This window comes from Cucurbita pepo, chromosome 12 (assembly GCF_057944985.1).
Source record: "Cucurbita pepo subsp. pepo isolate OVF chromosome 12, ASM5794498v1, whole genome shotgun sequence".
NCBI classification, from domain to species: Eukaryota; Viridiplantae; Streptophyta; class Magnoliopsida; order Cucurbitales; family Cucurbitaceae; genus Cucurbita; species Cucurbita pepo.
Window position 1 is genome coordinate 5,775,534 of NC_141809.1, and position 13,905 is coordinate 5,789,438.

General features: G+C 33.3%; 2 long non-coding RNA genes across 2 annotated transcripts; both read right to left on the reverse strand.

Annotated features, from left to right (window-relative positions):
• Positions 1-1,883: 1,883 nt before the first annotated feature.
• On the reverse strand, positions 1,884-3,491 carry LOC147789867 (uncharacterized). Its single transcript, XR_015423140.1, has 3 exons — positions 3,330-3,491; positions 2,981-3,126; positions 1,884-2,160 (listed from the first exon to the last, which is right to left on the reverse strand). It is a non-coding gene; the product is annotated as an uncharacterized LOC147789867 (long non-coding RNA).
• A 9,547-nt stretch (positions 3,492-13,038) lies between these two features.
• LOC147789868 (uncharacterized) lies at positions 13,039-13,580 on the reverse strand. Its single transcript, XR_015423078.1, has 2 exons — positions 13,536-13,580; positions 13,039-13,391 (listed from the first exon to the last, which is right to left on the reverse strand). It is a non-coding gene; the product is annotated as an uncharacterized LOC147789868 (long non-coding RNA).
• Positions 13,581-13,905: the final 325 nt, after the last annotated feature.

Here is a 13,905-nt window from a genome sequence, read left to right on the forward strand (position 1 = left end):
GGGAGCCACGCTGCAGACGTGCCACGTGGCACAATCAGAGAGCGACGCGTGTGCAGGGGTCTCGGGTCGAGGCGCGGGTTTTCGGATCGCTCGCGGGTTTCGAGCTGTACGCAGGTGACAGGCCGTTCGGCTGAAGGAAAAATGCAGGCGGGCTGGGATTATGAGTTTTGGGCTTAAGCGCCTGGGCCGCGGGAACCGTCGGGTACTGGGTCGACCTAAGGGGACTGGGTTCGGTTCGGGTTGCGGGATCCGGCCCTCGGGTCGGACTTCGTCCTCTTCGCCCGATTGTCTGCGCATTTTTCCAGCGACCTTTCTCTCTCCTCGTTAACGTCGTCTCAACGTCCTTTTTCCCTCCTTTTTTTCTCCGTTCCCGAGTCTCTTCTTCCCCTAACCCCGTTTATGGTATAGATTTGGTTTGTAAGGGCCTCACAATCCCGGATCTGGAGAAGTTCGAAAATCCGACGTTCCGTCTTCTTTGACAACGGTGTTCAACGTAAAGGATTCGTCTAAATCTACTCCTGTTTTGTATGGTTTTGACGTCGATTTCGTATGGTTCGGCTTCGCCGGAGTTTTGTGGGGCTTTTCTGTTCCTTCTCATTTTTTCTCTGTTTTCGTTCTTTGCAGGTCGTTTTGGGGTGGCTGAAGGTCGAGGTCGAGTTCTGTAGCATCCCAACCTTCAGCCGCCCTTTGTGGGTCGTGTGCGAGTGAAAACTCCAGCGTTCGCCGGAGTTTTCGGTTCTGCCGACGACCCCCCCCCCCCCCCCCCCCTTTTTTTTTTTTGGGTTCCATTACATCAATCTTACAATATGCTTCAATGAAGATGTGAAGAAAATATTGTTGAAATTATCAAAAAGATATTTCAATTCATGTCACATTGAAGAAGAACGAAGTTTCATGTTTTAAATTTTGGGTGGATTACAATTTAGAGTAATTTAGAGTTATTGTATTTCATTAATGTATTTTAAGAATTTTAATTTACTTTTAGGTTACAATTACATAATGGTTAATTAAGGCCATTAAGTATGAATGTTACAACTCTCGTAATGCCTTTAATAGTTTCATTTTGAGGCTATATAAAGCCATGTATGTTGTATTTGTAAGTAGACTTAGAAAATATAGTAAAAGAAGCATTTATGCTTTTCTTTATCAAATGGGTATGTTTTTTTGCAATTTTATGTAGTTTAGGTTGCATGTACAATCATTCAAGCTCGACATGATCAATCTTGCTTGTGGAGTGATTCGAATCTCAAACAAGTGTTTGAGATATTTGATCAACAAGAATTATTCAAGCTAGACATGATCGATCTTGCTTGTGGAGTGATTCGAATCTCAATCAAGTGTTCTTGCCTTGAGATATTTGATCAACAAGGTAATCCGAGTTTTACTCTCCTTGTAGTGATTTTCACATATCACATACGGTTCAATATTACATTAATAACCTTGATTTTCATACAATGGATAACAATTAATTACAAATAAAATAATAAAAATTATTGTTAAAAACTAAATAATTAATTACGAAGCTTTAGAGCATAAATCTCAACCGTACCATCTTTTTGTGATATGACTTGGTGGCAATCATCTATCTATGTGTATAAGGATTGTATTGTTGTGTTTTGATTTTACTTGTAGCAACTACTCATATGTGAGCACGAGAGTTATTCAGTGTTCAACGATTTATATATCCCTTGATTTCACAATTTTTGTTGTGATTGAATGTATATCTAACTCGATAGGAAGGTTACTTACTTAGTGAGTGTTTTCAATACTCAACCTTTTTAAACAATGTTGTTTTGTAATTGCTATGAGAAACTACCTTATTGTACTTTACCATTTTTTTCATAATTCACTAGGAAGATTCTTTAACTTTATTTTTAGAACTATTGGTGTAACACCCGCTCATCGTCAATGCGATTCACAGGAGCTACCACTGACATCGATAATAAACTCGACAACCAATCATAAATTTCAAATTATTTCTAAAAACATCGAGTAAAAAAAAAACATTTAAAACCAGTACTATTTAAAACTTAAAACGACCAAAGTAAATTCTTGACAACGAAAGTATAAGTACACAAAACAGACACAGACATGGATTCCCAAATAGTCTCTAGCCTGCTGGTCTCGTCCTCGTCCTCGGTTGGCCTGCATCAACTAAATCTGGAAAGAAAAGTTAAAAATAATTTTGATGAGTAATTAAATTACCCAGTAAGTAGCGAGCTTATTTTTCATGAGTTCATAACTAATCTTTCGAGGTGTTTTTAAGTTTTATTCGCCATTGACTCCTAGTTTCTCTTACTAGAGTCATCTGTTCATTAATGAGGTATCTCAGCTACCTCAATCTTAGGTTACTGACTCTCTCTCTCGATATGCTTATCTAGAATTTTTGAACTCGTATGTAAGGCTCGCTCTCAGTCAAATACGGCCCGTCTACTAATTCCTCTGGCGGCTTGTTTATCTCATATACCAACGGTCAGGAGTACTCATGCTCCCTGACTTAGCACACAATGCGTTGGTCAGGAACTCCGCGGAAATTTGTAGACTATCATACTCATATAAATAAGCCATGGCTCAACAACCAATAAGCATATCCTAGAGTCATAATATTTCCATTAACATGCATACTCACATTTACTGAGTGCTTTCATACATTTATCATGTTCAACACATAGAACATTCTAGTAATCATTTATATCATGCTTACATCACAAGCAAGCAATCAAGATATACAATAAACATTCAACATCATCAAAACTCATTTTAACATACTAAGCTTTTAATCAGGTAAACAACATACTCACATGTTGTCAACAAGTTAAGAACTAGCTTAAAGAACGATATGCTACTTACCTGGTTTCGAATCCCTTTCTCTCTTGAATGTACGTTTAATAGGGTATTTCAACACAATTTCCTCCAATCTGACCTATATGTCACTATTTTCAAGGTAAGTATAGGTCAAAACGAATTGAACAGGACAAACCCGAAGTCGAAATGAGGTCTCACGCGCCCTCACATTCTCGGTGTGTTTGTCCCACGCGCCAGGAGAACTCCTAGTCGCACGCCCAGTCCCGGCTCCTCACGCGCCTTGCGTGTAGTGCACGCGCTCCTTCTTCTTCCTTGCATTTTCTGAAATTTTCCCAACTTTTCTATTAATACCGATTATGTCCCGAAGCCATATTCCACCCCTACAGCCCGAATTTCGTCCCGACTTCCACTACAACTTTATAGATCTCCTTATTACGATTCTAACAAGCCATATTTTGTAACTTATTATGCAGTATAGACCAAGATATCAGAATTTAAAGATTCGGTCAAATGGGTTTTCTTACCTTCGAATAAACGCCTAATATGGCTTATCCGTTGAGCTTCGAATGCTAAGGAATTTCTCAAGCTTGCGCCCCCGACAAGGAAATCTCCAAACCATGAGGAATTTCGAAAGAGTCATCAATTTCAACTCATTCCCCTGTTTACTGTTTTTCCTTCTTTTCTGTTCTTAGTTTTTAATCCCAGAACCACCGGCACCACCTCACACTTCCCTCTTTCTTTCTTTTCCCCTTCAATCCACCTGTCCATGGCAGCAGTTTGAAGATGAATTTATATATATATATATATATATATATAATAAAAATAAATTTAAAAATGAATTTAAAATGTTTTTAATCCACCTGTCCATTCCTCCTTTCAATTATTTTTGAAAGGTTATTCACATGGTTTTCATTAACATTTTTTTATTATATTATTACATTTATATATATATATTTATATATATAATAAAAATGAATTTAAAATATTTTTAATATTGATTTAAAATAATATATATATATATATATATATATATATATATATATATATATATATATATATATATATAAATGAAACATGTGGTCTATAGTTTTTCGATAAATTTAAAAATAAATAAATATTATTTTTCGTGGTCTATGTTTCAGTTCACGTTTTAGTTGTACATATCAATTCCTATTTTTATATCACTATTTAAACTCATGGACTCTTCCTATTTTAAAACACAAAGAATATTTCACAATACACAACTTTCATAGATTCCTCCATCTAAACTTTGTTTTTAAAAAGCCTCCAATTGTTGCTCCCTCCAAAGTTTTCAATTTAATTTTGTTTATCTTATTGCGAGAGAGATGTGTATTGTAGTATGAGAAAATTGTAAATCTACTACTTTAGAGAGTTGTGGTGTATGGTGTGTTTCTATAATGTTTTACACAATTGTATCGGTTTGATCCTGAGCCGTGGAAAGGATTGAGTTTGCTCTTGAACTCGTAAAAAGAGCGGTGTAGCGGTTGGGCTCTGATCCGAAGAAAGAGTCAAGAAAGGTTTATTCAAATTCCCAAGAGGCGCTTAGGGAGTGGAGTAAGTCGAGTTTGACCGAACTATAAAACTAGAGTGTTATATTTTCTAACCCTTTTCCTCTTTAAATTCTAAATTATTCTTAAGTTTTATTGCATGTATTAAGTTTTATTGTTATTAAAAAAAATTAATAATTATATTGTTAAAACCCTATTCACCCCTCTAGGGTTGCCATATCGATCCAACTAGTATCAGAGCAGGTTGCTCTTATTGATTTTTTTATATATAAACTTTATTTTTAGAGCTTATGACAAATCTACGTGTTAAAAACGGTTTTTGTGAAGGACAATCAACTTCTAGACCTCCTTATTTTGATGGAACTAATTATACGTATTCGAAAGCTAGAATGAAAATTTATTTGCAATCAATTGATTATCAATTATGGTTAAATGTTAGTAAAGACCCTTATATTCTAATAAAAATGGTTAATAATATTGAGGAGCTAAAAATGACGGATGAATTTGATGAGCATGATATGAAAAAATGTTCTTTTAATGATAGTGCTATAATCTGTCTTTATTGTGCCCTAAATAATGATGAATTTAATAGAGTATCTGTGTTCTTCACATATGAAATTTGTAAAACTCTTGAAGTAACTCAGGAGGGAACAAATCAAGAAACAAAAATTAGCATGTTAGTTCATAATTATGAACTATTTAAAATGGATGCAAATGAATCTATAGGTGAAAAATCTTGGAAAAGTATATTCTACTTCCGAAAATGTACGGAAAATTCTTAGGTCTCTACCTAAAAGTTGGGAAACAAAAGTGACGGCAATTAAAGAAGCAAAGGATCTCACAAAGCTTCCTTTGGATGAACTTGTTGGTTCTCCCATGACGCATGAGATTACCATGAAGGAGCGCATGGAAGAGGAGGAGCGCATAGAAGAGGAATCCAAAAAGAAGAAAAGTATAGCCCTAAAGTCCATCACATTGGAAGTTGACTCTGACGATGAGGAAGCCCTTGATGAAGATGATGTTGCCTACTTCACACATAAGTATAAAAATTTCATCAAAAGAAAGAAACAATTTAGGAAACATTTCACCAACCAAAAAGGTGAGGAGAGCAAACATGATGAGATAATATGTTATGAATGTAAAAAGTTAGGTCATATAAGACCGAATTGTCCTCTCCTCAAATTATCTAAGAAATCGAGGAAGAAAGCAATGAAGGCTACTTGGAGAGGATCTTTACTCTACTTGACTGCTAGTAGACCTGATATTATGTTTAGTGTATGTCTTTGTGCTAGGTTTCAATCTTGTCCTAAGGAATCTCATCTACATGCCGTTAAAAGAATATTTAAATATTTGCTTCGGACTATTAATTTAGGATTGTGGTATCCTAGAAATGTTGAGTTTAAATTGGTAGGATATTCTGATGCAAATTTTGCAGGAAGTTTACCTGATCGTAAAAGTGTTAGTGGAACTTGTCAATTTCTTGGTAGTTTATTAGTTTCTTGGTTTAGTAAAAAGCAAAATTCGGTTGCCTTATCTACTACCTAAGCGGAATATATTGCGGTTGCTAGTTGTTGTGCTCAAATTCTTTGGATGAAAAAAACTCTTTGTGATTTTGGATTAACATTTGATAGTGTGCCTATATTTTGTGATAACACTAGTGTTATTAATTTAACCAAAAATCTTGTTCATCATTCTAGAACTAAACATATTGACATTAGACATCATTTTATTAGAGAGCATGTGCAAAATGGACATATTATTCTTGATTTTGTAAACTCTAATAATCAATTAGTAGATATTTTTACCAAGCATTTAAATGAAGAATTTTTTTTTGCAAAAATAGGCTTGAGCTTGGTATTATTCGGTGTGATATATCTTGAATTTGAGTTTGGTATTACTCGGTGTGATATATCTTGAATTTTATAATTTTGTTTAAAGGGAGAGCATGTAATTCTTTTTTTTTTTTTTTTTTTTATTATTATTATTATTATTATTATTATTATTATATATATATATATATATATATATATATATATTTTTTTTTTTTTTTTTTTTTTATCATGGTGGAGAAAATTAGGAAAAATATGCTCTAAGTTTGTCATTTTATAACTAATGAATCACTTAGTTGTTATTTTATAATTAATGAATCACTTCGTTATTGTGATGTTTCATAATTCATTGGAACATTAATATAGGGGGAGAATATGGATTTGAGCGAATTTCAAATTTATGATGATATATTAGAATGCCTATCATGATGTATCAATATTATTATTTGGACATGTGCCATTAGTGGTCCGTATCGATTCTTATTTTTAGGACTTGATCACTATTTAAACTCATCCCCTCATATTTTAAAACACACGTAACATTTCACAATAAATTCATCCCTTCCGTATATTTTAAAACACACATAACATTTCACAATACACAACTTTCATAGTTTCCTCGATTTAAACTTTTTTTAAAAAACCTCTTGCTCTCTCCAAAGTTTCCAATTGTAACATTTCACAATACACAACTTTCTTTCTTAAAAAACTTCCATTGCTGCTCTCCAAAGTTTCCAATTTTATTTCTGTTTATCTTATTCAGAGAGAGATGTCTATTGTAGTGTGAGAAAATGATAATTTTATTTCTGTTTATCTTATTCGGAGAGAGATGTCTATTGTAGTGTGAGAAAATGTAAATCTACTACTTCAGTGGTGTGTGGCGGTGTGTGGCGTGTTTCTATAAAGTTTCAGACAATTGTACCGATTTGATCCTGAGTCGTGGAAAGGATTGAGACAACTGTACCGGTTTGATCTTGGGCCGTGGAAAGGATTGAGACAATTTTACCGGTTTGATCCTGAGCCGTGGAAAGGATTGAGACAATTGTACCAGTTTGATCTTGAGCCGTGGAAAGCATTGAGTTTGCTCTTGAACTCGTAAAAAGAGCGGTGTAGCGGTTGGGCTCTGATCCGAGGAAAGAGTCTAGAAAGGTTTATTCAAATTCCCAAGAGGCGCTGGGGGAGTGGAGTCGAGTCGACGTACTATAAAATTACGGTCTTATATTTTCTAACCCTTTTCGTATTTAAATTCTAAATTATTGTTGATTGATTGCATTTAATAAGTTTCTTAAAAAAAAAATTAATAATTATATTGTTGAGACCCTATTCACCCCTACGGTTGCCATATCGATCCAACAATGATTAAATTTCTTTCTTGCCAATCCATTATATAATCCTCTCAGAAATTAAATTAGCTCACTAGGGTTCCCATATCGATCAACCAATGATTAAGTTTCTTTCTTGCCAATCCGTTATATAATCCTCTCATAAATTCAATTAGCTCACTAGGGTTGTCATATCGATCCAATAATGATTAAGTTTCTTTCTTGCCAATCCATTATATAATCCTCTCAGAAATTAAATTAGCTCACGAATATGAACTTAAACTACATATAACTAAGCTTATCCCATTTTGTCATTAAGGTTAACCTAGATAGATGTCTAAGAATTTGTTAAAACATTTATTCTTGAGTAAAAATTTAGAGGTTTCAATTTTATATGGATGACCTGATAAGCCAATCCTAATCCTTAGTCGAACTGCAAACCTTTTGTTGAAGCAAGAACTCTCGAATAAAAAAAAATTAACACCTCTTTGTACAAATTTTCAGATCAATGAAGAGATAATGCGAGAATTAGATTACTTCTTAAGATCAAACATCTAGAAGCACGATTTGGAACCTTGTTCTAAATTGAGTCACTCCACAATCAAACTTGATCAATACTTAATTGAATGACTCGGATACAATCTATCAAAATATTACTAGAGATGACAAAGATGATGCTCAAATTTATAAAGGGGAAAAGATGACAAAGATGATGCTCAAATTTATAAAGTTGAAAGTCTCAATTTGAGAACTAAATTTCATTCATGGAGTGATTTGTGGGTATTTATAGTCTCCACATTTTAAGAAGTTAGCTACCATGATTGGAAATACTCTTCAAATGGCCACTAAGAAGTTAGTGACCATGATTGGAAATTACTCCCACCTTTCTTTAAATCTCAAAAAATTAAAAAAAAAATAAAAAAAATTATATCAACTTTAACAAGTAACACCCCACCCTTTTGCCTCAAGAAATCATGAAATTGAAATAATAAATAAAGTTTGGTAAGAAATCTTCAATCAAATTCAATTTATAACAACCACATCCACTACTTTAACCGTGCAAATATTCACTTTTGAAAATCAAACTTCAAATGACATTTCCTCAATCGAATCAACTTGTAACACATGAAATGAAAGTTGAACCAAGCCTATCCAATTTTGTAGATGAAGAATGAATTAATCTTCTTGGCCTTGCATCGTGTAATAGATCCAGTTAGAACACCGTGAAACTTATCATGATCTCTTACACAATAATAACATCAAAAAATTTTGGGATTAGAGAAATGCGAAACTTTAATTAACAATATAATTAGGGATACAAGGATAGTAATTATTAGTATTATTTTGGAAAATTGCACGAGTAGGCTGCTGTTTAAACCAGTTTGGGATGTTAGAAATTCAAAACTTTATGGTAGATTAGCAAGTTTAAAGTGTCCTAATACAAATTAGATGTTTAATTGTGAGCGTTAGGAAAACTAAATCGCTTAATGTGTTCTAATTCGGTGATGTAAATTAACATAGGTTGACTTGGATTTGAAGGGATGGATTTGTTCTAACTCTAAAGATAAATTAGCAACTTTGGCTTAAGCTACTCAGGTAAGTTGCTTCACTACTGGTTTGGTCGAATGAATTGCTTGAATTATGAACGGTACGTACCCTTTGGCCCTTGCATGTGTCGTACATTGTGATTGTTTAATGCTTGTTTATTATGTTAATGTTGTGTTGTGAATATGTTGCGCTATGAAACTTGATATGTTAAGTTATGTTGTAATTATGAGATATGTCATGTTATGAAATATCATTTTGAGATGTTATACAATTAAAAATTGTGCTATGTTATACATGAAATTTAGAGGCAATAGCGTGAGTGTATGCTAGCCAAAGGCCAGGTCCAGGGGTTCATATACGAGCTCGCCCGGGGTTCATGTGTGTGTATGTGGGCCGTGTGTAGAGATGTAATACACATTTAATTCTGCCCGGACTGTAAGTTGAGACCAAAACCATGAAATGATGTTTTAATAAATGATTGGTCCTAAACATTATTGCATATTCCAACCCCAATAGCGGGGTTACTTACGAAGTTAGTGGGCATGTGACACTTAAGTAAAGGTGATATGAATTCAACTGCAGACCCTTTACATGTACCCGAAGGACCGATTACAAAAATCAAGGTTAAGAAGGTTCAAGAGGCCTATACATTGCATATTCAAAGGCTAGCTAGTGTACAAGTTGAAACAAAGCTAGCTGTGCAAGTTGAAACAAAGACTTTTGAGCCCAAAAATCTTTATATCATTAGCATATCAAATCAAGAAGATATTAGAATGGCTGACATTGGAAAGTTATTAGAAGACTTGCTTTGGTAGTTGAATTATCAGTTAAGACAATTTATGAATGCCTTATTTTCTTAAATATATATTTAATAGCATTTATTAGTAGTCCACAGTTGGTGGTTGAATTTATTATGTTAGGGTTATCTTTTTTGGCCTATTTGAAGGCATGTAATATTCATGTTTGTGGATCGATGGTTGAATACAAACAAAACCTTTGTGTTTTCTTGATACCTTTTTTGTGTTATTCTTTTTCAAACCTTGTTTTAGGTTTGATGTTTAAACCGATTCATTGAATTAGTTTTGATCAAGCTAATTTTGGAGTGAATTGTCTTGGTATCTAAGAGTGACCATCATAGATTTCAAGTTCAATCTAAGAGTCATTCATCTTCTAACAAGCTCTTGGTTGGATTCAATCCGTTAAGTTAGCTTTCTCTGTAAACGTTTTGCAAGGATTCTAGAAGGACCTCTAGCTTTGCAAAATCTAGCATTGTTGGCGCTTATCATTTGGTATCAGAACATTTGGTTGACGTTCTTTAGCCGTTCTAGAGGTGAAATATCTTTATTGTTATTTTTTTTCTATCAATTTGTTTTTTCTCTAAAAAATTATTGAAGAAAAAAAGAAAAAAAAAATATATATCAGTTTTGAGAGAAAAAAAAAAACAGTTCTTATCATTCATTTTCAAGCTCTTGATCCTTGAGATACTAGTCTGATATGATAAGGAATCACCACAAGGAAAGTAAGATTCGGATTACCTTGTTGATCGAATATCTCAAGGCAAGAACACTTTGATTGAGATCGATCATGTCTAGCTTGAATGATTCTTGTTGATCAAATATCTCAAACACTTGTTTGAGATTCGAATCACTTCACAAGCAAGATTGATCGTGTCAAGCTTGAATGATTCTACATGAAACCTAAACTACATATAATTGCAAAGAAACTTAGCCATTGGCTAAAGAAAAGCACAAATGCTCTTTTACTATATTTTTCAAGTCTACTTACAAATCAACGTACATGAGTTTATATAGCCTCAACAATGAAACTATTAAAGGCATTTCAAGAGTTGTAATATTCATACTTAATGGTCATAATTTGCCATTAGGTAAATGTAACCTAAAGTAAGTAAAAAGTCTTAAAATATAATAACTCTAAATTGTAATCCACTTAAAATTTATAACATGAAACTTCATTCTTCATCGATTGACATGAATTGAAATATCTTTTGATAATTTCAACAATATTTTCTTCACATCTGAATTGAAGTATATTGTAGGATTGATGTCTCTTGGTTCATATCATTCTCCACTTCTCCAAGAGGATTCGTCCTCGAATCTATTTGTGAAACTTTGCTGCAACAAATAAGTAATGGAAATACAAAGGACCTCACAACACTCTCTCACGAGTATATATACTCAAGGAATATTAGACCACTCTTTTTACACTCATTTACACAGATGAAGCTCTCATTCTCACCTCTCAAAATTTTCAATCCAGCAAAGATGGAATTTTGAACTCTGGGTTGATTAAAATGTAAAAAGATAAAAATAAATAAAAATCAAATTAAGAAGAAACGCAAAGGAAACATATATCCGATCTTGAGCCTGAAGCTCTAATACCAAATGATAAGATAAGGAATCACTACAAGGGGCGTAAGATTTGGATTACCTTGTTGATCGAAGATCTCAAGACAAGAACATTGTTTGAGATTCGAATCACTCCACAAGCAATATAGATCATGTCTAGCTTGAATGATTCTTGTTGATCAAATATCTCAAGGCAAGAACACTTTCTTGAGATTCAAATCACTCCACAAGCAAGATTGATCATGTCGAGCTTGAATGATTCTACACGCAACCTAAACTACATAGAATTGCAAAGAAACTTAGCCATTGACTAAAGAAAAGCACAAGTGCTTCTTTTTACTATATGTTCCAAGTCTTCCTACAAATACAACATACATGGCTTTATATAGTCTCAAAATGAAACAATTCAAGGCATTAACCATTATGTAATTGTAACCTAAAATAAATAAAAAGTCTTAAAATACATTAATGAAATACAATAACTCTAAATTACTCTAAATTGTAATCCACCTAAAATTTATAACAGGAAACTTCATTCTTCATCGATGTTACATGAATTGAAATATCTTATGATAAATTTAACAATATTTTCTTCACATCTTCATTGAAGTATATTGTATGATTGATGTCTCTTAGTTCATATCACTTTTGCACCGATGGACAATGTCGTGGTGACATCTATGGATTTGAAGTTTTAGTAGATGCATTCATGTTATATGTAGTTCTTAGGTTATACTATTTATTTTCTGTTATATTGTTTTAAAATTTTTATTACGAACATTTAAGTCCAAAGAATTGTTTATTTTAAATGAATTTCTCCACGCATTTTAGTTACATTTCTTTTAAATGAATTTCTCCAACGAATAGTTATATTATGCATGTAGCGGCGACCTTGGTTTTAATAAACCATTAGGATCAGAGCGATACCTCTCACAGTCAGATGTGATTCAAGAACAAACCAAGGAGGAAGCTAGTTGGTATGTGACACCTGAGTAAACGAGGAGTACATGAATGAACTGAGACCACATCCAAGGAGAGTGATCCTGAAGATAGGATGATTAAGAAAGTCTTAAAGGAAATAAAAGTTACAGCCTATACCAACAATGTGCATCTTCCTTTTTAGTGGTTTCGTCATAGGAACTCCATTGTTAACGTACTTTGTTTGGAGTAATTCTATGTTGGGTGACGTTCTAGAAATTTTCCTATGATACATGTGAGTGAGGAAAAAACATGCTGGAACGACTCGTGTTGGTTTGTAGGGATAATTTTACTGTTAGAAGCGAGGAGTATGTAACGTGACTATGTAGTAGGAGAATGCTAGAGCCATCAGGTGTCGAATCAAGATTTCGAATCTTGATTTGAATCTTAGACATGAGTCGTTACACATTTGTGACAGCGAGGAGATAGTCTTCCTTTTATCTTTTCTATCATTCACTATGAAATTTCCTTTAACTTTTATGTCATTTTCTTTTACAAACTAGATAGACTAGTCATGAATTTTTTTATTCTTTTAAAATAAATTGAATGCATTGTTACCTGATTTGATTTTAAAGGAATACCTCGTATAAATTTAATTATTTTTTTATGACTATTAATACGAATTTAAGTTCGTATGTTGTCCAAAAGACAAATAAGCAAATAAAGCAAAGTGTGTCAAAAGATTAAATAAAAAAAAATTATACATATATCATATATTATTGTATGGTATTCAGTATTATTGCGTTCCAAGGATAGAATTTTGTCCCGCACGCTAACAATCATAACATATTAGTTTTGTTCATATTAACACTTAATTCTTGAGGTCATCTTGTTTGAGGTCTTCAAATTGCATATCATTGAGCTTCAATTCTTTGGTTGCGAATTGAATACAAACGCATAAACCGAGATAAGAACACGAGCAAGTACGATCTCCGCAGTCAGCAGAGGTGTTGCATGCAATTTGTTTTAGAAGGCTTCTCTTTGGTACCAGTGGCGGCATCCCTTCAACTTCAACTGCAATAATATTTAAACACTCGACATTATGTTTGAAACTTTTGAACTCTTAGCATGCGATTTGTCTTAGAAGGCTTCTCTATTGAAATATTAACCTTCAAAGAGATTCAAAACAAACAAAGAACGAAGAGCTAGAAATTTTACCAGAGCGAGACACAACCAGCAGTATCATCGCAATAATGAAACTCAACTTCACACTACAAATCTCTCCCATGTTATTATTTGTGTTCAAAATAATTTGAATGGACAGGTGTGATGGTTAAGTTTCATTCTTGTCAATCCATTATATAATCCTCTAGACGACAAATTAGTTCACCAATATAAACCTAAATAGTAGATTTTGGTTGATGCATATGCCAAATATATGGTATTTCTATAATTACAAAACCACAAATCCCATTTTTTCTGAAAATGTTAAAAGGAAATCCACGTAGGAAATGTTTCAGTTTTTTTTTTCTTAAAAAATGATAGTGATTTGCCCAAAATTTAACTTGAGCTTGAGAAAAATAAGTAA